Here is a 24,008-nt window from a genome sequence, read left to right on the forward strand (position 1 = left end):
TCTATGTGATGCCTCGGTGTGATGTCTCTGTGTGATACCTCGGTGTGATGCCTCTTTGTGATGCCTCTAGGTGATGCCTCTGTGTGATGCCTCTAGGTTATGTCTCTGTGTGATGTCTCTGTGTGATGTCTCTGTGTGATGCCTCGGTGTGATACCTCGGTGTGATGTCTCTGTGTGATGTCTTTGTGTGATGTCTCTGTGTGATGCCTCTGTGTGATGCCTCTGTGTGATGCCTCTGTGTGATGCCTCTGTGTGATGCCTCTGTGTGATGTCTCTGTGTGATGCCTCTGTGCGATGCCTCTGTGCGATGTCTCTGTGTGATGCCTCTGTGTGATGTCTCTGTGTGATGCCTCTGTGTGATGCCTCTAGGTTATGTCTCTGTGTGATGTCTCTGTGTGATGTCTCTGTGTGATGTCTCTGTGTGATGTCTCTGTGTGATGTCTCTGTGTGATGTCTCTATGTGATGCCTCGGTGTGATGTCTCTGTGTGATGCCTCGGTGTGATGTCTCTGTGTGATGTCTCTGTGTGATGCCTCGGTGTGATGCCTCTGTGTGATGCCTCGGTGTGATGCCTCGGTGTGATGTCTCTGTGTGATGCCTCTGTGTGATGTCTCTGTGTGATGCCTCTGTGTGATGCCTCGGTGTGATGCCTCGGTGTGATGCCTCTGTGTGATGCCTCTGTGTGATGCCTCTAGGTGATGTCTCTGTGTGATGTCTCTGTGTGATGTCTCTGTGTGATGCCTCTGTGCGATGCCTCGGTGCGATGTCTCTGTGTGATGTCTCTGTGTGATGCCTCGGTGTGATGCCTCTGTGCGATGCCTCAGTGTGATGCCTCTGTGCGATGCCTCGGTGTGATGTCTCTGTGTGATGCCTCTGTGTGATGCCTCTGTGTGATGCCTCGGTGTGATGTCTCTGTGTGATGTCTCTGTGTGATGTCTCTGTGTGATGCCTCTGTGTGATGCCACTGTGTGATGTCTCTGTGTGATGTCTCTGTGTGATGCCTCTGTGTGATGCCTCAGTGTGATGCTTCGGTGTGATGTCTTTGTGTGTGTGATGCCTCTGTGTGATGCCTCTGTGTGATGCCTCTGTGTGATGCCTCTGTGTGATGCCTCTAGGTGATGTCTCTGTGTGATGTCTCTGTGTGATGTTTCTGTGTGATGTCTCTGTGTGATGTCTCTGTGTGATGTCTCTGTGTGATGTCTCTGTGTGATGTCTCTGTGTGATGTCTCTGTGTGATGCCTCTGTGTGATGCCTCTGTGTGATGCCTCTGTGTGATGCCTCGGTGTGATGCTTCGGTGTGATGTCTTTGTGTGATGCCTCTGTGTGATGCCTCTGTGTGATGTCTCTGTGTGATGCCTCTGTGTGATGCCTCTGTGTGATGCCTCTGTGTGATGCCTCTGTGTGATGCCTCTAGGTGATGTCTCTGTGTGATGTCTCTGTGTGATGTTTCTGTGTGATGTCTCTGTGTGATGTCTCTGTGTGATGTCTCTGTGTGATGTCTCTGTGTGATGCCTCTAGGTGATGTCTCTGTGTGATGTCTCTGTGTGATGTCTCTGTGTGATGCCTCTGTGCGATGCCTCGGTGTGATGTCTCTGTGTGATGTCTCTGTGTGATGCCTCGGTGTGATGCCTCGGTGTGATGCCTCTGTGCGATGCCTCAGTGCGATGCCTCTGTGCGATGCCTCGGTGCGATGTCTCTGTGCGATGCCTCTGTGTGATGCCTCTGTGTGATGCCTCGGTGTGATGTCTCAGTGTGATGCTTCGGTGTGATGTCTTTGTGTGTGTGATGCCTCTGTGTGATGCCTCTGTGTGATGCCACTGTGTGATGCCTCTAGGTGATGTCTCTGTGTGATGTCTCTGTGTGATGTTTCTGTGTGATGTCTCTGTGTGATGTCTCTGTGTGATGTCTCTGTGTGATGTCTCTGTGTGATGTCTCTGTGTGATGTCTCTGTGTGATGCCTCTGTGTGATGCCTCTGTGTGATGCCTCTGTGTGATGCCTCTGTGTGATGCCTCGGTGTGATGCTTCGGTGTGATGTCTTTGTGTGATGCCTCTGTGTGATGCCTCTGTGTGATGTCTCTGTGTGATGCCTCTGTGTGATGCCTCTGTGTGATGCCTCTGTGTGATGCCTCTGTGTGATGCCTCTAGGTGATGTCTCTGTGTGATGTCTCTGTGTGATGTTTCTGTGTGATGTCTCTGTGTGATGTCTCTGTGTGATGTCTCTGTGTGATGTCTCTGTGTGATGTCTCTGTGTGATGTCTCTGTGTGATGCCTCTGTGTGATGCCTCTGTGTGATGCCTCTGTGTGATGCCTCGGTGTGATGCTTCGGTGTGATGCCTCTGTGTGATGCCTCTGTGTGATGTCTCTGTGTGATGCCTCTGTGTGATGCCTCTCTGTGATGCCTCTGTGTGATGCCTCTGTGTGATGCCTCTGTGTGATGCCTCTGTGTGATGCCTCTGTGTGATGCCTCTGTGTGATGCCTCGGTGTGATGCTTCGGTGTGATGTCTTTGTGTGATGCCTCTGTGTGATGCCTCTGTGTGATGCCTCTGTGTGATGCCTCGGTGTGATGCTTCGGTGTGATGTCTTTGTGTGATGCTTCTGTGTGATGCCTCTGTGTGATGTCTCTGTGTGATGCCTCTGTGTGATGCCTCTGTGTGATGCCTCTGTGTGATGCCTCTGTGTGATGCCTCGGTGTGATGCTTCGGTGTGATGTCTTTGTGTGATGCCTCTGTGTGATGCCTCTGTGTGATGCCTCTAGGTGATGTCTCTGTGTGATGTCTCTGTGTGATGTTTCTGTGTGATGTCTCTGTGTGATGTCTCTGTTTGATGTCTCTGTGTGATGTCTCTGTGTGATGTCTCAGTGTGATGTCTCTGTGTGATGTCTCTGTGTGATGTCTCTGTGTGATGCCTCTGTGTGATGCCTCTGTGTGATGCCTCTGTGTGATGCCTCGGTGTGATGCTTCGGTGTGATGTCTTTGTGTGATGCCTCGGTGTGATGCTTCGGTGTGATGCCTCTGTGTGATGCCTCTGTGTGATATCTCTGTGTGATGCCTCTGTGTGATGCCTCTGTGTGATGCCTCTGTGTGATGCCTCTGTGTGATGCCTCTGTGTGATGCCTCTGTGTGATGCCTCGGTGTGATGCTTCGGTGAGATGTCTTTGTGTGATGCCTCTGTGTGATGCCTCTGTGTGATGCCTCTGTGTGATGCCTCGGTGTGATGCTTCGGTGTGATGTCTTTGTGTGATGCTTCTGTGTGATGCCTCTGTGTGATGTCTCTGTGTGATGCCTCTGTGTGATGCCTCTGTGTGATGCCTCTGTGTGATGCCTCTGTGTGATGCCTCTGTGTGATGCCTCGGTGTGATGCTTCGGTGTGATGTCTTTGTGTGATGCCTCTGTGTGATGCCTCTGTGTGATGCCTCTAGGTGATGTCTCTGTGTGATGTCTCTTTGTGATGCCTCTGTGTGATGCCTCTGTGTGATGCCTCTGTGTGATGCCTCGGTGTGATGCTTCGGTGTGATGTCTTTGTGTGATGCCTCTGTGTGATGCCTCTGTGTGATGTCTCTGTGTGATGCCTCTGTGTGATGTCTCTGTGTGATGTCTCTGTGTGATGCCTCTGTGTGATGCTTCGGTGTGATGTCTTTGTGTGTGTGATGCCTCTGTGTGATGCCTCTGTGTGATGCCTCTAGGTGATGTCTCTGTGTGATGTCTCTGTGTGATGTTTCTGTGTGATGTCTCTGTGTGATGTCTCTGTGTGATGTCTCTGTGTGATGTCTCTGTGTGATGCCTCTGTGTGATGCCTCTGTGTGATGCCTCTGTGTGATGCCTCGGTGTGATGCTTCGGTGTGATGTCTTTGTGTGATGCCTCTGTGTGATGCCTCTGTGTGATGTCTCTGTGTGATGCCTCTGTGTGATGCCTCTGTGTGATGCCTCTGTGTGATGCCTCTGTGTGATGCCTCTGTGTGATGCCTCTGTGTGATGTCTCTGTGTGATGCCTCTGTGTGATGCCTCTAGGTTATGTCTCTGTGTGATGTCTCTGTGTGATGTCTCTGTGTGATGTCTCTGTGTGATGTCTCTGTGTGATGTCTCTATGTGATGCCTCGGTGTGATGTCTCTGTGTGATGCCTCGGTGTGATGTCTCTGTGTGATGTCTCTGTGTGATGCCTCTGTGTGATGCCTCTGTGTGATGCCTCGGTGTGATGTCTCTCTGTGATGTCTCTGTGTGATGCCTCTGTGTGATGTCTCTGTGTGATGCCTCTGTGTGATGCCTCTGTGTGATGCCTCGGTGTGATGCCTCTGTGTGATGCCTCTGTGTGATGCCTCTAGGTGATGTCTCTGTGTGATGTCTCTGTGTGATGTCTCTGTGTGATGCCTCTGCGATGCCTCGGTGTGATGTCTCTGTGTGATGTCTCTGTGTGATGCCTCGGTGTGATGCCTCGGTGTGATGCCTCTGTGCGATGCCTCAGTGTGATGCCTCTGTGCGATGCCTCGGTGCGATGTCTCTGTGTGATATCTCTGTGTGATGTCTCTGTGTGATGTCTCTGTGTGATGCCTCTAGGTGATGTCTCTGTGTGATGTCTCTGTGTGATGTCTCTGTGTGATGCCTCTGTGCGATGCCTCGGTGTGATGTCTCTGTGTGATGTCTCTGTGTGATGCCTCGGTGTGATGCCTCGGTGTGATGCCTCTGTGCGATGCCTCAGTGCGATGCCTCTGTGCGATGCCTCGGTGCGATGTCTCTGTGCGATGCCTCTGTGTGATGCCTCTGTGTGATGCCTCGGTGTGATGTCTCTGTGTGATGTCTCTGTGTGATGTCTCTGTGTGATGCCTCTGTGTGATGCCTCTGTGTGATGTCTCTGTGTGATGTCTCTGTGTGATGCCTCTGTGTGATGCCTCTGTGTGATGCCTCAGTGTGATGCTTCGGAGTGATGTCTTTGTGTGTGTGATGCCTCTGTGTGATGCCTCTGTGTGATGCCTCTGTGTGATGCCTCTGTGTGATGCCTCTAGGTGATGTCTCTGTGTGATGTCTCTGTGTGATGTTTCTGTGTGATGTCTCTGTGTGATGTCTCTGTGTGATGTCTCTGTGTGATGCCTCTGTGTGATGCCTCTGTGTGATGCCTCGGTGTGATGCTTCGGTGTGATGTCTTTGTGTGATGCCTCTGTGTGATGCCTCTGTGTGATGTCTCTGTGTGATGCCTCTGTGTGATGCCTCTGTGTGATGCCTCTGTGTGATGCCTCTGTGTGATGCCTCTAGGTGATGTCTCTGTGTGATGTCTCTGTGTGATGTTTCTGTGTGATGTCTCTGTGTGATGTCTCTGTGTGATGTCTCTGTGTGATGTCTCTGTGTGATGTCTCTGTGTGATGTCTCTGTGTGATGCCTCTGTGTGATGCCTCTGTGTGATGCCTCTGTGTGATGCCTCGGTGTGATGCTTCGGTGTGATGCCTCTGTGTGATGCCTCTGTGTGATGTCTCTGTGTGATGCCTCTGTGTGATGCCTCTGTGTGATGCCTCTGTGTGATGCCTCTGTGTGATGCCTCTGTGTGATGCCTCTGTGTGATGCCTCTGTGTGATGCCTCTGTGTGATGCCTCTGTGTGATGCCTCGGTGTGATGCTTCGGTGTGATGTCTTTGTGTGATGCCTCTGTGTGATGCCTCTGTGTGATGCCTCTGTGTGATGCCTCGGTGTGATGCTTCGGTGTGATGTCTTTGTGTGATGCTTCTGTGTGATGCCTCTGTGTGATGTCTCTGTGTGATGCCTCTGTGTGATGCCTCTGTGTGATGCCTCTGTGTGATGCCTCTGTGTGATGCCTCGGTGTGATGCTTCGGTGTGATGTCTTTGTGTGATGCCTCTGTGTGATGCCTCTGTGTGATGCCTCTAGGTGATGTCTCTGTGTGATGTCTCTGTGTGATGTTTCTGTGTGATGTCTCTGTGTGATGTCTCTGTTTGATGTCTCTGTGTGATGTCTCTGTGTGATGTCTCTGTGTGATGCCTCTGTGTGATGCCTCTAGGTTATGTCTCTGTGTGATGTCTCTGTGTGATGTCTCTGTGTGATGTCTCTGTGTGATGTCTCTGTGTGATGTCTCTATGTGATGCCTCGGTGTGATGTCTCTGTGTGATGCCTCGGTGTGATGTCTCTGTGTGATGTCTCTGTGTGATGCCTCGGTGTGATGCCTCTGTGTGATGCCTCGGTGTGATGTCTCTGTGTGATGTCTCTGTGTGATGCCTCTGTGTGATGTCTCTGTGTGATGCCTCTGTGTGATGCCTCTGTGTGATGCCTCGGTGTGATGCCTCTGTGTGATGCCTCTGTGTGATGCCTCTAGGTGATGTCTCTGTGTGATGTCTCTGTGTGATGTCTCTGTGTGATGCCTCTGTGCGATGCCTCGGTGTGATGTCTCTGTGTGATGTCTCTGTGTGATGCCTCGGTGTGATGCCTCGGTGTGATGCCTCTGTGCGATGCCTCAGTGTGATGCCTCTGTGCGATGCCTCGGTGCGATGTCTCTGTGTGATGCCTCTGTGTGATGCCTCTGTGTGATGCCTCGGTGTGATGTCTCTGTGTGATGTCTCTGTGTGATGTCTCTGTGTGATGCCTCTGTGTGATGCCTCTGTGTGATGTCTCTGTGTGATGTCTCTGTGTGATGCCTCTGTGTGATGCCTCAGTGTGATGCTTCGGTGTGATGTCTTTGTGTGTGTGATGCCTCTGTGTGATGCCTCTTTGTGATGCCTCTGTGTGATGCCTCTGTGTGATGCCTCTAGGTGATGTCTCTGTATGATGTCTCTGTGTGATGTTTCTGTGTGATGTCTCTGTGTGATGTCTCTGTGTGATGCCTCTGTGTGATGCCTCTGTGTGATGCCTCTGTGTGATGCCTCGGTGTGATGCTTCGGTGTGATGTCTTTGTGTGATGCCTCTGTGTGATGCCTCTGTGTGATGTCTCTGTGTGATGCCTCTGTGTGATGCCTCTGTGTGATGCCTCTGTGTGATGCCTCTGTGTGATGCCTCTGTGTGATGCCTCTGTGTGATGCCTCGGTGTGAGGCTTCGGTGTGATGTCTTTGTGTGATGCCTCTGTGTGATGCCTCTGTGTGATGCCTCTGTGTGATGCCTCGGTGTGATGCTTCGGTGTGATGTCTTTGTGTGATGCCTCTGTGTGATGCCTCTGTGTGATGTCTCTGTGTGATGCCTCTGTGTGATGCCTCTGTGTGATGCCTCTGTGTGATGCCTCTGTGTGATGCCTCTGTGTGATGCCTCGGTGTGATGCTTCGGTGTAATACCTCTGTGTGATTTCTCTGTGTGATGCCTCTGTGTGATACCTCTGTGTGATGCCTCTGTGTGATGCCTCGGTGTGATGCTTCGGTGTGATGTCTTTGTGTGATGCCTCTGTGTGATGCCTCTGTGTGATGTCTCTGTGTGATGCCTCTGTGTGATGCCTCTGTGTGATGCCTCTGTGTGATGCCTCGGTGTGATGTCTCTGTGTGATGCCTCTGTGTGATACCTCTGTGTGATGCCTCGGTGTGATGCCTCGGTGTGATGCCTCTGTGTGATGCCTCTGTGTGATGCCTCTAGGTGATGTCTCTGTGTGATGTCTCTGTGTGATGTCTCTGTGTGATGTCTCTGTGTGATGTCTCTGTGTGATGTCTCTGTGTGATGCCTCTGTGCGATGCCTCGATGTGATGTCTCTGTGTGATGCCTCGGTGTGATGCCTCGGTGTGATGCCTCTGTGCGATACCTCAGTGTGATACCTCAGTGTGATGTCTCTGTGTGATGCCTCGGTGTGATGCCTCGGTGTGATGCCTCTGTGCGATGCCTCAGTGTGATGCCTCTGTGCGATGCCTCGGTGCGATGTCTCTGTGTGATGTCTCTGTGTGATGTCTCTGTGTGATGTCTCTGTGTGATGTCTCTGTGTGATGTCTCTGTGTGATGCCTCTGTGTGATGCCTCTGTGTGATGCCTCTGTGTGATGCCTCGGTGTGATGCTTCGGTGTGATGTCTTTGTGTGATGCCTCTGTGTGATGCCTCTGTGTGATGTCTCTGTGTGATGCCTCTGTGTGATGCCTCTGTGTGATGCCTCTGTGTGATGCCTCTGTGTGATGCCTCTGTGTGATGCCTCTGTGTGATGCCTCGGTGTGATGCTTCGGTGTGATGCTTCGGTGTGATGTCTCTGTGTGATGCCTCTGTGTGATGCCTCGGTGTGATGCTTCGGTGTGATGCCTCTGTGTGATGCCTCTGTGTGATGCCTCTGTGTGATGCCTCTAGGTGATGTCTCTGTGTGATGTCTCTGTGTGATGTTTCTGTGTGATGCCTCGGTGTGATGTCTCTGTGTGATGTCTCTGTGTGATGCCTCTGTGTGATGCCTCTGTGTGATGCCTCGGTGTGATGTCTCTGTGTGATGCCTCTGTGTGATACCTCTGTGTGATGCCTCGGTGTGATGCCTCGGTGTGATGCCTCTGTGTGATGCCTCTGTGTGATGCCTCTGTGTGATGCCTCGGTGTGATGCTTCGGTGTGATGTCTTTGTGTGATGCCTCTGTGTGATGCCTCTGTGTGATGTCTCTGTGTGATGCCTCTGTGTGATGCCTCTGTGTGATGCCTCTGTGTGATGCCTCTGTGTGATGCCTCTGTGTGATGCCTCGGTGTGATGCTTCGGTGTGAGCCTCTGTGTGATGCCTCTGTGTGATGCCTCTGTGTGATGCCTCTAGGTGATGTCTCTGTGTGATGTCTCTGTGTGATGTTTCTGTGTGATGCCTCGGTGTGATGTCTCTGTGTGATGTCTCTGTGTGATGCCTCTGTGTGATGCCTCTGTGTGATGCCTCGGTGTGATGTCTCTGTGTGATGCCTCTGTGTGATACCTCTGTGTGATGCCTCGGTGTGATGCCTCGGTGTGATGCCTCTGTGTGATGCCTCTGTGTGATGCCTCTAGGTGATGTCTCTGTGTGATGTCTCTGTGTGATGTCTCTGTGTGATGCCTCTGTGTGATGCCTCTGTGTGATGCCTCGGTGTGATGCCTCTGTGTGATGCCTCTGTGTGATGCCTCTAGGTGATGTCTCTGTGTGATGTCTCTGTGTGATGTCTCTGTGTGATGTCTCTGTGTGATGTCTCTGTGTGATGTCTCTGTGTGATGCCTCTGTGCGATGCCTCGATGTGATGTCTCTGTGTGATGCCTCGGTGTGATGCCTCGGTGTGATGCCTCTGTGCGATACCTCAGTGTGATACCTCAGTGTGATGTCTCTGTGTGATGCCTCGGTGTGATGCCTCGGTGTGATGCCTCTGTGCGATGCCTCAGTGTGATGCCTCTGTGCGATGCCTCGGTGCGATGTCTCTGTGTGATGTCTCTGTGTGATGTCTCTGTGTGATGTCTCTGTGTGATGTCTCTGTGTGATGTCTCTGTGTGATGTCTCTGTGTGATGTCTCTGTGTGATGCCTCTGTGTGATGCCTCAGTGTGATGCTTCGGTGTGATGTCTTTGTGTGTGTGATGCCTCTGTGTGATGCCTCTGTGTGATGCCTCTGTGTGATGCCTCGGTGTGATGCTTCGGTGTGATGTCTTTGTGTGATGCCTCTGTGTGATGCCTCTGTGTGATGCCTCTGTGTGATGCCTCAGTGTGATGCTTCGGTGTGATGCCTCGGTGTGATGCTTCGGTGTGATGTCTTTGTGTGATGCCTCTGTGTGATGCCTCTGTGTGATGTCTCTGTGTGATGCCTCTGTGTGATGCCTCTGTGTGATGCCTCTGTGTGATGCCTCAGTGTGATGCTTCGGTGTGATGTCTTTGTGTGTGTGATGCCTCGGTGTGATGCCTCTGTGCGATGACTCAGTGTGATGCCTCTGTGCGATGCCTCGGTGCGATGTCTCTGTGTGATGCCTCTGTGTGATGCCTCTGTGTGATGCCTCGGTGTGACGTCTCTGTGTGATGTCTCTGTGTGATGTCTCTGTGTGATGCCTCTGTGTGATGCCTCTGTGTGATGTCTCTGTGTGATGTCTCTGTGTGATGCCTCTGTGTGATGCCTCGGTGTGATGTCTCTGTGTGATGTCTCTGTGTGATGCCTCTGTGTGATGCCTCTGTGTGATGCCTCGGTGTGATGTCTCTGTGTGATGCCTCTGTGTGATACCTCTGTGTGATGCCTCGGTGTGATGCCTCTGTGTGATGCCTCTGTGTGATGCCTCTAGGTGATGTCTCTGTGTGATGTCTCTGTGTGATGTCTCTGTGTGATGTCTCTGTGTGATGTCTCTGTGTGATGTCTCTGTGTGATGCCTCTGTGCGATGCCTCGATGTGATGTCTCTGTGTGATGCCTCGGTGTGATGCCTCGGTGTGATGCCTCTGTGCGATACCTCAGTGTGATACCTCAGTGTGATGTCTCTGTGTGATGCCTCGGTGTGATGCCTCGGTGTGATGCCTCTGTGCGATGCCTCAGTGTGATGCCTCTGTGCGATGCCTCTGTGCGATGTCTCTGTGTGATGTCTCTGTGTGATGTCTCTGTGTGATGTCTCTGTGTGATGTCTCTGTGTGATGTCTCTGTGTGATGTCTCTGTGTGATGTCTCTGTGTGATGCCTCTGTGTGATGCCTCAGTGTGATGCTTCGGTGTGATGTCTTTGTGTGTGTGATGCCTCTGTGTGATGCCTCTGTGTGATGCCTCTGTGTGATGCCTCGGTGTGATGCTTCGGTGTGATGTCTTTGTGTGATGCCTCTGTGTGATGCCTCTGTGTGATGTCTCTGTGTGATGCCTCTGTGTGATGCCTCTGTGTGATGCCTCTGTGTGATGCCTCAGTGTGATGCTTCGGTGTGATGCCTCGGTGTGATGCTTCGGTGTGATGTCTTTGTGTGATGCCTCTGTGTGATGCCTCTGTGTGATGTCTCTGTGTGATGCCTCTGTGTGATGCCTCTGTGTGATGCCTCTGTGTGATGCCTCAGTGTGATGCTTCGGTGTGATGTCTTTGTGTGTGTGATGCCTCGGTGTGATGCCTCTGTGCGATGCCTCAGTGTGATGCCTCTGTGCGATGCCTCGGTGCGATGTCTCTGTGTGATGCCTCTGTGTGATGCCTCTGTGTGATGCCTCGGTGTGATGTCTCTGTGTGATGTCTCTGTGTGATGTCTCTGTGTGATGCCTCTGTGTGATGCCTCTGTGTGATGTCTCTGTGTGATGTCTCTGTGTGATGCCTCTGTGTGATGCCTCTGTGTGATGCCTCTGTGTGATGCCTCTGTGTGATGCCTCTGTGTGATGCCTCTGTGTGATGCCTCTGTGTGATGCCTCTGTGTGATGCCTCTGTGTGATGCCTCTGTGTGATGCTTCGGTGTGATGTCTTTGTGTGATGCCTCTGTGTGATGCCTCTGTGTGATGTCTCTGTGTGATGCCTCTGTGTGATGCCTCTGTGTGATGCCTCTGTGTGATGCCTCTGTGTGATGCCTCTGTGTGATGCCTCTGTGTGATGCCTCGGTGTGAGGCTTCGGTGTGATGTCTTTGTGTGATGCCTCTGTGTGATGCCTCTGTGTGATGCCTCTGTGTGATGCCTCGGTGTGATGCTTCGGTGTGATGTCTTTGTGTGATGCCTCTGTGTGATGCCTCTGTGTGATGTCTCTGTGTGATGCCTCTGTGTGATGCCTCTGTGTGATGCCTCTGTGTGATGCCTCTGTGTGATGCCTCTGTGTGATGCCTCGGTGTGATGCTTCGGTGTAATACCTCTGTGTGATTTCTCTGTGTGATGCCTCTGTGTGATACCTCTGTGTGATGCCTCTGTGTGATGCCTCGGTGTGATGCTTCGGTGTGATGTCTTTGTGTGATGCCTCTGTGTGATGCCTCTGTGTGATGTCTCTGTGTGATGCCTCTGTGTGATGCCTCTGTGTGATGCCTCTGTGTGATGCCTCGGTGTGATGTCTCTGTGTGATGCCTCTGTGTGATACCTCTGTGTGATGCCTCGGTGTGATGCCTCGGTGTGATGCCTCTGTGTGATGCCTCTGTGTGATGCCTCTAGGTGATGTCTCTGTGTGATGTCTCTGTGTGATGTCTCTGTGTGATGTCTCTGTGTGATGTCTCTGTGTGACGTCTCTGTGTGATGCCTCTGTGCGATGCCTCGATGTGATGTCTCTGTGTGATGCCTCGGTGTGATGCCTCGGTGTGATGCCTCTGTGCGATACCTCAGTGTGATACCTCAGTGTGATGTCTCTGTGTGATGCCTCGGTGTGATGCCTCGGTGTGATGCCTCTGTGCGATGCCTCAGTGTGATGCCTCTGTGCGATGCCTCGGTGCGATGTCTCTGTGTGATGTCTCTGTGTGATGTCTCTGTGTGATGTCTCTGTGTGATGTCTCTGTGTGATGTCTCTGTGTGATGCCTCTGTGTGATGCCTCTGTGTGATGCCTCTGTGTGATGCCTCGGTGTGATGCTTCGGTGTGATGTCTTTGTGTGATGCCTCTGTGTGATGCCTCTGTGTGATGTCTCTGTGTGATGCCTCTGTGTGATGCCTCTGTGTGATGCCTCTGTGTGATGCCTCTGTGTGATGCCTCTGTGTGATGCCTCTGTGTGATGCCTCGGTGTGAGGCTTCGGTGTGATGTCTTTGTGTGATGCCTCTGTGTGATGCCTCTGTGTGATGCCTCTGTGTGATGCCTCGGTGTGATGCTTCGGTGTGATGTCTTTGTGTGATGCCTCTGTGTGATGCCTCTGTGTGATGTCTCTGTGTGATGCCTCTGTGTGATGCCTCTGTGTGATGCCTCTGTGTGATGCCTCTGTGTGATGCCTCGGTGTGATGCTTCGGTGTAATACCTCTGTGTGATTTCTCTGTGTGATGCCTCTGTGTGATACCTCTGTGTGATGCCTCTGTGTGATGCCTCGGTGTGATGCTTCGGTGTGATGTCTTTGTGTGATGCCTCTGTGTGATGCCTCTGTGTGATGTCTCTGTGTGATGCCTCTGTGTGATGCCTCTGTGTGATGCCTCTGTGTGATGCCTCGGTGTGATGTCTCTGTGTGATGCCTCTGTGTGATACCTCTGTGTGATGCCTCGGTGTGATGCCTCGGTGTGATGCCTCTGTGTGATGCCTCTGTGTGATGCCTCTAGGTGATGTCTCTGTGTGATGTCTCTGTGTGATGTCTCTGTGTGATGTCTCTGTGTGATGTCTCTGTGTGATGTCTCTGTGTGATGCCTCTGTGCGATGCCTCGATGTGATGTCTCTGTGTGATGCCTCGGTGTGATGCCTCGGTGTGATGCCTCTGTGCGATACCTCAGTGTGATACCTCAGTGTGATGTCTCTGTGTGATGCCTCGGTGTGATGCCTCGGTGTGATGCCTCTGTGCGATGCCTCAGTGTGATGCCTCTGTGCGATGCCTCGGTGCGATGTCTCTGTGTGATGTCTCTGTGTGATGTCTCTGTGTGATGTCTCTGTGTGATGTCTCTGTGTGATGTCTCTGTGTGATGCCTCTGTGTGATGCCTCTGTGTGATGCCTCTGTGTGATGCCTCGGTGTGATGCTTCGGTGTGATGTCTTTGTGTGATGCCTCTGTGTGATGCCTCTGTGTGATGTCTCTGTGTGATGCCTCTGTGTGATGCCTCTGTGTGATGCCTCTGTGTGATGCCTCTGTGTGATGCCTCTGTGTGATGCCTCTGTGTGATGCTTCGGTGTGATGCTTCGGTGTGATGCTTCGGTGTGATGTCTCTGTGTGATGCCTCTGTGTGATGCCTCGGTGTGATGCTTCGGTGTGATGCCTCTGTGTGATGCCTCTGTGTGATGCCTCTGTGTGATGCCTCTAGGTGATGTCTCTGTGTGATGTCTCTGTGTGATGTTTCTGTGTGATGCCTCGGTGTGATGTCTCTGTGTGATGTCTCTGTGTGATGCCTCTGTGTGATGCCTCTGTGTGATGCCTCGGTGTGATGTCTCTGTGTGATGCCTCTGTGTGATACCTCTGTGTGATGCCTCGGTGTGATGCCTCGGTGTGATGCCTCTGTGTGATGCCTCTGTGTGATGCCTCTGTGTGATGCCTCGGTGTGATGCTTCGGTGTGATGTCTTTGTGTGATGCCTCTGTGTGATGCCTCTGTGTGATGTCTCTGTGTGATGCCTCTGTGTGATGCCTCTGTGTGATGCCTCTGTGTGATGCCTCTGTGTGATGCCTCTGTGTGATGCCTCGGTGTGATGCTTCGGTGTGATGCCTCTGTGTGATGCCTCTGTGTGATGCCTCTGTGTGATGCCTCTAGGTGATGTCTCTGTGTGATGTCTCTGTGTGATGTTTCTGTGTGATGCCTCGGTGTGATGTCTCTGTGTGATGTCTCTGTGTGATGCCTCTGTGTGATGCCTCTGTGTGATGCCTCGGTGTGATGTCTCTGTGTGATGCCTCTGTGTGATACCTCTGTGTGATGCCTCGGTGTGATGCCTCGGTGTGATGCCTCTGTGTGATGCCTCTGTGTGATGCCTCTAGGTGATGTCTCTGTGTGATGTCTCTGTGTGATGTCTCTGTGTGATGTCTCTGTGTGATGTCTCTGTGTGATGTCTCTGTGTGATGCCTCTGTGCGATGCCTCGATGTGATGTCTCTGTGTGATGCCTCGGTGTGATGCCTCGGTGTGATGCCTCTGTGCGATACCTCAGTGTGATACCTCAGTGTGATGTCTCTGTGTGATGCCTCGGTGTGATGCCTCGGTGTGATGCCTCTGTGCGATGCCTCAGTGTGATGCCTCTGTGCGATGCCTCGGTGCGATGTCTCTGTGTGATGTCTCTGTGTGATGTCTCTGTGTGATGTCTCTGTGTGATGTCTCTGTGTGATGTCTCTGTGTGATGTCTCTGTGTGATGTCTCTGTGTGATGCCTCTGTGTGATGCCTCAGTGTGATGCTTCGGTGTGATGTCTTTGTGTGTGTGATGCCTCTGTGTGATGCCTCTGTGTGATGCCTCTGTGTGATGCCTCGGTGTGATGCTTCGGTGTGATGTCTTTGTGTGATGCCTCTGTGTGATGCCTCTGTGTGATGTCTCTGTGTGATGCCTCTGTGTGATGCCTCTGTGTGATGCCTCTGTGTGATGCCTCAGTGTGATGCTTCGGTGTGATGCCTCGGTGTGATGCTTCGGTGTGATGTCTTTGTGTGATGCCTCTGTGTGATGCCTCTGTGTGATGTCTCTGTGTGATGCCTCTGTGTGATGCCTCTGTGTGATGCCTCTGTGTGATGCCTCTGTGTGATGCCTCAGTGTGATGCTTCGGTGTGATGTCTTTGTGTGTGTGATGCCTCGGTGTGATGCCTCTGTGCGATGCCTCAGTGTGATGCCTCTGTGCGATGCCTCGGTGCGATGTCTCTGTGTGATGCCTCTGTGTGATGCCTCTGTGTGATGCCTCGGTGTGATGTCTCTGTGTGATGTCTCTGTGTGATGTCTCTGTGTGATGCCTCTGTGTGATGCCTCTGTGTGATGTCTCTGTGTGATGTCTCTGTGTGATGCCTCTGTGTGATGCCTCAGTGTGATGCTTCGGTGTGATGTCTTTGTGTGTGTGATGCCTCTGTGTGATGCCTCTGTGTGATGCCTCTGTGTGATGCCTCTGTGTGATTCCTCTGTGTGATGCCTCTAGGTGATGTCTCTGTGTGATGTCTCTGTGTGATGTTTCTGTGTGATGTCTCTGTGTGATGTCTCTGTGTGATGTCTCTGTGTGATGCCTCTGTGTGATGCCTCTGTGTGATGCCTCTGTGTGATGCCTCGGTGTGATGCTTCGGTGTGATGTCTTTGTGTGATGCCTCTGTGTGATGCCTCTGTGTGATGTCTCTGTGTGATGCCTCTGTGTGATGCCTCTGTGTGATGCCTCTGTGTGATGCCTCTGTGTGATGCCTCTGTGTGATGCCTCGATGTGATGCTTCGGTGTGATGTCTTTGTGTGATGCCTCTGTGTGATGCCTCTGTGTGATGCCTCTGTGTGATGCCTCGGTGTGATGCTTCGGTGTGATGTCTTTGTGTGATGCCTCTGTGTGATGCCTCTGTGTGATGTCTCTGTGTGATGCCTCTGTGTGATGCCTCTGTGTGATGCCTCTGTGTGATGCCTCAGTGTGATGCTTCGGTGTGATGTCTTTGTGTGTGTGATGCCTCTGTGTGATGCCTCTGTGTGATGCCTCTGTGTGATGCCTCTGTGTGATGCCTCTGTGTGATGCCTCTAGGTGATGTCTCTGTGTGATGTCTCTGTGTGATGTTTCTGTGTGATGTCTCTCTGTGATGTCTCTCTGTGATGTCTCTGTGTGATGTCTCTGTGTGATGTCTCTGTGTGATGTCTCTGTGTGATGCCTCTGTGTGATGCCTCTGTGTGATGCCTCTGTGTGATGCCTCGGTGTGATGCTTCGGTGTGATGTCTTTGTGTGATGCCTCTGTGTGATGCCTCTGTGTGATGCCTCTGTGTGATGCCTCGGTGTGATGTCTCTGTGTGATGCCTCTGTGTGATACCTCTGTGTGATGCCTCGGTGTGATGCCTCGGTGTGATGCCTCTGTGTGATGCCTCTGTGTGATGCCTCTAGGTGATGTCTCTGTGTGATGTCTCTGTGTGATGTCTCTGTGTGATGTCTCTGTGTGATGTCTCTGTGTGATGTCTCTGTGTGATGTCTCTGTGTGATGCCTCTGTGCGATGCCTCGATGTGATGTCTCTGTGTGATGCCTCGGTGTGATGCCTCGGTGTGATGCCTCTGTGCGATACCTCAGTGTGATACCTCAGTGTGATGCCTCGGTGTGATGCTTCGGTGTGATGTCTTTGTGTGATGCCTCTGTGTGATGCCTCTGTGTGATGTCTCTGTGTGATGCCTCTGTGTGATGCCTCTGTGTGATGCCTCTGTGTGATGCCTCTGTGTGATGCCTCTGTGTGATGCCTCGGTGTGATGCTTCGGTGTGATGTCTTTGTGTGATGCCTCTGTGTGATGCCTCTGTGTGATGCCTCTGTGTGATGCCTCGGTGTGATGCTTCGGTGTGATGTCTTTGTGTGATGCCTCTGTGTGATGCCTCTGTGTGATGTCTCTGTGTGATGCCTCTGTGTGATGCCTCTGTGTGATGCCTCTGTGTGATGCCTCAGTGTGATGCTTCGGTGTGATGTCTTTGTGTGTGTGATGCCTCTGTGTGATGCCTCTGTGTGATGCCTCTGTGTTATGCCTCTGTGTGATGCCTCTGTGTGATGCCTCTAGGTAATGTCTCTGTGTGATGTCTCTGTGTGATGTTTCTGTGTGATGTCTCTCTGTGATGTCTCTCTGTGATGTCTCTGTGTGATGTCTCTGTGTGATGTCTCTGTGTGATGTCTCTGTGTGATGCCTCTGTGTGATGCCTCTGTGTGATGCCTCTGTGTGATGCCTCGGTGTGATGCTTCGGTGTGATGTCTTTGTGTGATGCCTCTGTGTGATGCCTCTGTGTGATGTCTCTGTGTGATGCCTCTGTGTGATGCCTCTGTGTGATGCCTCTGTGTGATGCCTCTGTGTGATGCCTCTGTGTGATGCCTCTGTGTGATGCCTCGGTGTGATGCTTCGGTGTGATGTCTTTGTGTGATGCCTCTGTGTGATGCCTCTGTGTGATGCCTCTGTGTGATGCCTCGGTGTGATGCTTCGGTGTGATGTCTTTGTGTGATGCCTCTGTGTGATGCCTCTGTGTGATGTCTCTGTGTGATGCCTCTGTGTGATGCCTCTGTGTGATGCCTCTGTGTGATGCCTCTGTGTGATGCCTCTGTGTGATGCCTCGGTGTGATGCTTCGGTGTGATGCCTCTGTGTGATGCCTCTGTGTGATGCCTCTGTGTGATGCCTCTAGGTGATGTCTCTGTGTGATGTCTCTGTGTGATGTTTCTGTGTGATGCCTCGGTGTGATGTCTCTGTGTGATGTCTCTGTGTGATGCCTCTGTGTGATGCCTCTGTGTGATGCCTCGGTGTGATGTCTCTGTGTGATGCCTCTGTGCGATACCTCTGTGTGATGCCTCGGTGTGATGCCTCGGTGTGATGCCTCTGTGTGATGCCTCTGTGTGATGCCTCTAGGTGATGTCTCTGTGTGATGTCTCTGTGTGATGTCTCTGTGTGATGTCTCTGTGTGATGTCTCTGTGTGATGTCTCTGTGTGATGCCTCTGTGCGATGCCTCGATGTGATGTCTCTGTGTGATGCCTCGGTGTGATGCCTCGGTGTTGTGCCTCTGTGCGATACCTCAGTGTGATACCTCAGTGTGATGTCTCTGTGTGATGCCTCGGTGTGATGCCTCGGTGTGATGCCTCTGTGCGATGCCTCAGTGTGATGCCTCTGTGCGATGCCTCGGTGCGATGTCTCTGTGTGATGTCTCTGTGTGATGTCTCTGTGTGATGTCTCTGTGTGATGCCTCTGTGTGATGCCTCTGTGTGATGTCTCTGTGTGATGTCTCTGAGTGATGCCTCTGTGTGATGCCTCAGTGTGATGCTTCGGTGTGATGTCTTTGTGTGTGTGATGCCTCTGTGTGATGCCTCTGTGTGATGCCTCTGTGTGATGCCTCTGTGTGATGCCTCTGTGTGATGTCTCTGTGTGATGTCTCTGTGTGATGTTTCTGTGTGATGTCTCTGTGTGATGTCTCTGTGTGATGTCTCTGTGTGATGTCTCTGTGTGATGTCTCTGTGTGATTTCTCTGTGTGATGCCTCTGTGTGATACCTCTGTGTGATGCCTCTGTGTGATGCCTCGGTGTGATGCTTCGGTGTGATGTCTTTGTGTGATGCCTCTGTGTGATGCCTCTGTGTGATGTCTCTGTGTGATGCCTCTGTGTGATGCCTCTGTGTGATGCCTCTGTGTGATGCCTCGGTGTGATGTCTCTGTGTGATGCCTCTGTGTGATACCTCTGTGTGATGCCTCGGTGTGATGCCTCGGTGTGATGCCTCTGTGTGATGCCTCTGTGTGATGCCTCTAGGTGATGTCTCTGTGTGATGTCTCTGTGTGATGTCTCTGTGTGATGTCTCTGTGTGATGTCTCTGTGTGATGTCTCTGTGTGATGCCTCTGTGCGATGCCTCGATGTGATGTCTCTGTGTGATGCCTCGGTGTGATGCCTCGGTGTGATGCTTCAGTGTGATGTCTTTGTGTGATGCCTCTGTGTGATGCCTCTGTGTGATGCCTCTAGGTGATGTCTCTGTGTGATGTCTCTGTGTGATGTCTCTGTGTGATGTCTCAGTGTGATGTCTCAGTGTTATGTCTCTGTGTGATGCCTCGGTGTGATGTCTCTGTGTGATGCCTCTGTGTGATGCCTCTGTGTGATGTCTCTGTGTGATGCCTCTGTGTGATGTCTCTGTGTGATGCCTCTGTGTGATGCCTCTGTGTGATGCCTCTGTGTGATGCCTCTGTGTGATGCCTCTGTGTGATGCTTCGGTGTGATGCCTCTGTGTGATGTCTCTGTGTGATGCCTCTGTGTGATGCCTCTGTGTGATGCCTCTGTGTGATGCTTCGGTGTGATGCCTCTGTGTGATGCCTCGGTGTGATGTCTTTGTGTGATGCCTCTGTGTGATGCCTCTGTGTGATGCCTCTGTGTGATGCCTCTGTGTGATGCCTCTAGGTGATGTCTCTGTGTGATGTCTCTGTGTGATGTTTCTGTGTGATGTCTCTGTGTGATGTCTCTGTGTGATGTCTCTGTGTGATGTCTCTGTGTGATGCCTCTGTGTGATGCCTCTGTGTGATGCCTCTGTGTGATGCCTCGGTGTGATGCTTCGGTGTGATGTCTTTGTGTGATGCCTCTGTGTGATGCCTCTGTGTGATGTCTCTGTGTGATGCCTCTGTGTGATGCCTCTGTGTGATGCCTCTGTGTGATGCCTCTGTGTGATGCCTCTGTGTGATGCCTCTGTGTGATGTCTCTGTGTGATGCCTCTGTGTGATGCCTCTAGGTTATGTCTCTGTGTGATGTCTCTGTGTGATGTCTCTGTGTGATGTCTCTGTGTGATGTCTCTGTGTGATGTCTCTGTGTGATGTCTCTATGTGATGCCTCGGTGTGATGTCTCTGTGTGATGCCTCGGTGTGATGTCTCTGTGTGATGTCTCTGTGTGATGCCTCTGTGTGATGCCTCTGTGTGATGCCTCGGTGTGATGTCTCTGTGTGATGTCTCTGTGTGATGCCTCTGTGTGATGTCTCTGTGTGATGCCTCTGTGTGATGCCTCTGTGTGATGCCTCGGTGTGATGCCTCTGTGTGATGCCTCTGTGTGATGCCTCTAGGTGATGTCTCTGTGTGATGTCTCTGTGTGATGTCTCTGTGTGATGCCTCTGTGCGATGCCTCGGTGTGATGTCTCTGTGTGATGTCTCTGTGTGATGCCTCGGTGTGATGCCTCGGTGTGATGCCTCTGTGCGATGCCTCAGTGTGATGCCTCTGTGCGATGCCTCGGTGCGATGTCTCTGTGTGATGCCTCTGTGTGATGCCTCTGTGTGATGCCTCGGTGTGATGTCTCTGTGTGATGTCTCTGTGTGATGTCTCTGTGTGATGCCTCTGTGTGATGCCTCTGTGTGATGTCTCTGTGTGATGTCTCTGTGTGATGCCTCTGTGTGATGCCTCAGTGTGATGCTTCGGTGTGATGTCTTTGTGTGTGTGATGCCTCTGTGTGATGCCTCTGTGTGATGCCTCTGTGTGATGCCTCTGTGTGATGCCTCTAGGTGATGTCTCTGTGTGATGTCTCTGTGTGATGTTTCTGTGTGATGTCTCTGTGTGATGTCTCTGTGTGATGTCTCTGTGTGATGTCTCTGTGTGATGCCTCTGTGTGATGCCTCTGTGTGATGCCTCTGTGTGATGCCTCGGTGTGATGCTTCGGTGTGATGTCTTTGTGTGATGCCTCTGCGAGATGCCTCTGTGTGATGTCTTTGTGTGATGCCTCTGCGAGATGCCTCTGTGTGATGCCTCTGTGTGATGCCTCTGTGTGATGCCTCTGTGTGATGCCTCTGTGTGATGCCTCGGTGTGATGCTTCGGTGTGATGTCTTTGTGTGATGCCTCTGTGTGATGCCTCTGTGTGATGCCTCGGTGTGATGCTTCGGTGTGATGTCTTTGTGTGATGCCTCTGTGTGATGCCTCTGTGTGATGTCTCTGTGTGATGCCTCTGTGTGATGCCTCTGTGTGATGCCTCTGTGTGATGCCTCAGTGTGATGCTTCGGTGTGATGTCTTTGTGTGTGTGATGCCTCTGTGTGATGCCTCTGTGTGATGCCTCTGTGTGATGCCTCTGTGTGATGCCTCTGTGTGATGCCTCTAGGTGATGTCTCTGTGTGATGTCTCTGTGTGATGTTTCTGTGTGATGTCTCTGTGTGATGTCTCTGTGTGATGTCTCTGTGTAATGTCTCTGTTTGATGTCTCTGTGTGATGTCTCTGTGTGATGCCTCTGTGTGATGCCTCTGTGTGATGCCTCTGTGTGATGCCTCGGTGTGATGCTTCGGTGTGATGTCTTTGTGTGATGCCTCTGTGTGATGCCTCTGTGTGATGTCTCTGTGTGATGCCTCTGTGTGATGCCTCTGTGTGATGCCTCTGTGTGATGCCTCTGTGTGATGCCTCTGTGTGATGCCTCTGTGTGATGCCTCGGTGTGATGCTTCGGTGTGATGTCTTTGTGTGATGCCTCTGTGTGATGCCTCTGTGTGATGTCTCTGTGTGATGCCTCGGTGTGATGCTTCGGTGTGATGTCTTTGTGTGATGCCTCTGTGTGATGCCTCTGTGTGATGTCTCTGTGTGATGCCTCTGTGTGATGCCTCTGTGTGATGCCTCTGTGTGATGCCTCTGTGTGATGCCTCTGTGTGATGCCTCGGTGTGATGCTTCGGTGTGATGCCTCTGTGTGATGCCTCTGTGTGATGCCTCTGTGTGATGCCTCTAGGTGATGTCTCTGTGTGATGTCTCTGTGTGATGTTTCTGTGTGATGTCTCTGTGTGATGTCTCTGTGTGATGTCTCTGTGTGATGTCTCTGTGTGATGTCTCAGTGTGATGTCTCTGTGTGATGTCTCTGTGTGATGTCTCTGTGTGATGCCTCTGTGTGATGCCTCTGTGTGATGCCTCTGTGTGATGCCTCGGTGTGATACTTCGGTGTGATGTCTTTGTGTGATGTCTCTGTGTGATGCCTCTGTGTGATGCCTCTGTGTGATGCCTCTGTGTGATGCCTCTGTGTGATGCCTCTGTGTGATGCCTCTGTGTGATGTCTCTGTGTGATGCCTCTGTGTGATGCCTCAGTGTGATGCTTCGGTGTGATGTCTTTGTGTGTGTGATGCCTCTGTGTGATGCCTCTGTGTGATGCCTCTGTGTGATGCCTCTAGGTGATGTCTCTGTGTGATGTCTCTGTGTGATGTTTCTGTGTGATGTCTCTGTGTGATGTCTCTGTGTGATGTCTCTGTGTGATGTCTCTGTGTGATGCATCTGTGTGATGCCTCTGTGTGATGCCTCTGTGTGATGCCTCGGTGTGATGCTTCGGTGTGATGTCTTTGTGTGATGCCTCTGTGTGATGCCTCTGTGTGATGTCTCTGTGTGATGCCTCTGTGTGATGCCTCTGTGTGATGCCTCTGTGTGATGCCTCTGTGTGATGCCTCTGTGTGATGCCTCTGTGTGATGCCTCGGTGTGATGCTTCGGTGTGATGTCTTTGTGTGATGCCTCTGTGTGATGCCTCTGTGTGATGCCTCTGTGTGATGCCTCGGTGTGATGCTTCGGTGTGATGTCTTTGTGTGATGCCTCTGTGTGATGCCTCTGTGTGATGTCTCTGTGTGATGCCTCTGTGTGATGCCTCTGTGTGATGCCTCTGTGTGATGCCTCAGTGTGATGCTTCGGTGTGATGTCTTTGTGTGTGTGATGCCTCTGTGTGATGCCTCTGTGTGATGCCTCTGTGTGATGCCTCTGTGTGATGCCTCTGTGTGATGCCTCTAGGTGATGTCTCTGTGTGATGTCTCTGTGTGATGTTTCTGTGTGATGTCTCTGTGTGATGTCTCTGTGTGATGTCTCTGTGTAATGTCTCTGTGTGATGTCTCTGTGTGATGTCTCTGTGTGATGCCTCTGTGTGATGCCTCTGTGTGATGCCTCTGTGTGATGCCTCGGTGTGATGCTTCGGTGTGATGTCTTTGTGTGATGCCTCTGTGTGATGCCTCTGTGTGATGTCTCTGTGTGATGCCTCTGTGTGATGCCTCGGTGTGATGCTTCGGTGTGATGTCTTTGTGTGATGCCTCTGTGTGATGCCTCTGTGTGATGCCTCTGTGTGATGCCTCGGTGTGATGCTTCGGTGTGATGTCTTTGTGTGATGCCTCTGTGTGATGCCTCTGTGTGATGCCTCTAGGTGATGTCTCTGTGTGATGTCTCTGTGTGATGTTTCTGTGTGATGTCTCTGTGTGATGTCTCTGTGTGATGTCTCTGTGTGATGTCTCTGTGTGATGTCTCAGTGTGATGTCTCTGTGTGATGTCTCTGTGTGATGTCTCTGTGTGATGCCTCTGTGTGATGCCTCTGTGTGATGCCTCTGTGTGATGCCTCTGTGTGATGCCTCTGTGTGATGCCTCTGTGTGATGTCTCTGTGTGATGCCTCTGTGTGATGCCTCAGTGTGATGCTTCGGTGTGATGTCTTTGTGTGTGTGATGCCTCTGTGTGATGCCTCTGTGTGATGCCTCTGTGTGATGCCTCTGTGTGATGCCTCTGTGTGATGCCTCTAGGTGATGTCTCTGTGTGATGTCTCTGTGTGATGTTTCTGTGTGATGTCTCTGTGTGATGTCTCTGTGTGATGTCTCTGTGTGATGTCTCTGTGTGATGCATCTGTGTGATGCCTCTGTGTGATGCCTCTGTGTGATGCCTCGGTGTGATGCTTCGGTGTGATGTCTTTGTGTGATGCCTCTGTGTGATGCCTCTGTGTGATGTCTCTGTGTGATGCCTCTGTGTGATGCCTCTGTGTGATGCCTCTGTGTGATGCCTCTGTGTGATGCCTCTGTGTGATGCCTCGGTGTGATGCTTCGGTGTGATGTCTTTGTGTGATGCCTCTGTGTGATGCCTCTGTGTGATGCCTCTGTGTGATGCCTCGGTGTGATGCTTCGGTGTGATGTCTTTGTGTGATGCCTCTGTGTGATGCCTCTGTGTGATGTCTCTGTGTGATGCCTCTGTGTGATGCCTCTGTGTGATGCCTCTGTGTGATG

Source organism: Ascaphus truei, chromosome 6 (genome assembly GCF_040206685.1).
Source record: "Ascaphus truei isolate aAscTru1 chromosome 6, aAscTru1.hap1, whole genome shotgun sequence".
NCBI lineage: Eukaryota > Metazoa > Chordata > Amphibia > Anura > Ascaphidae > Ascaphus > Ascaphus truei.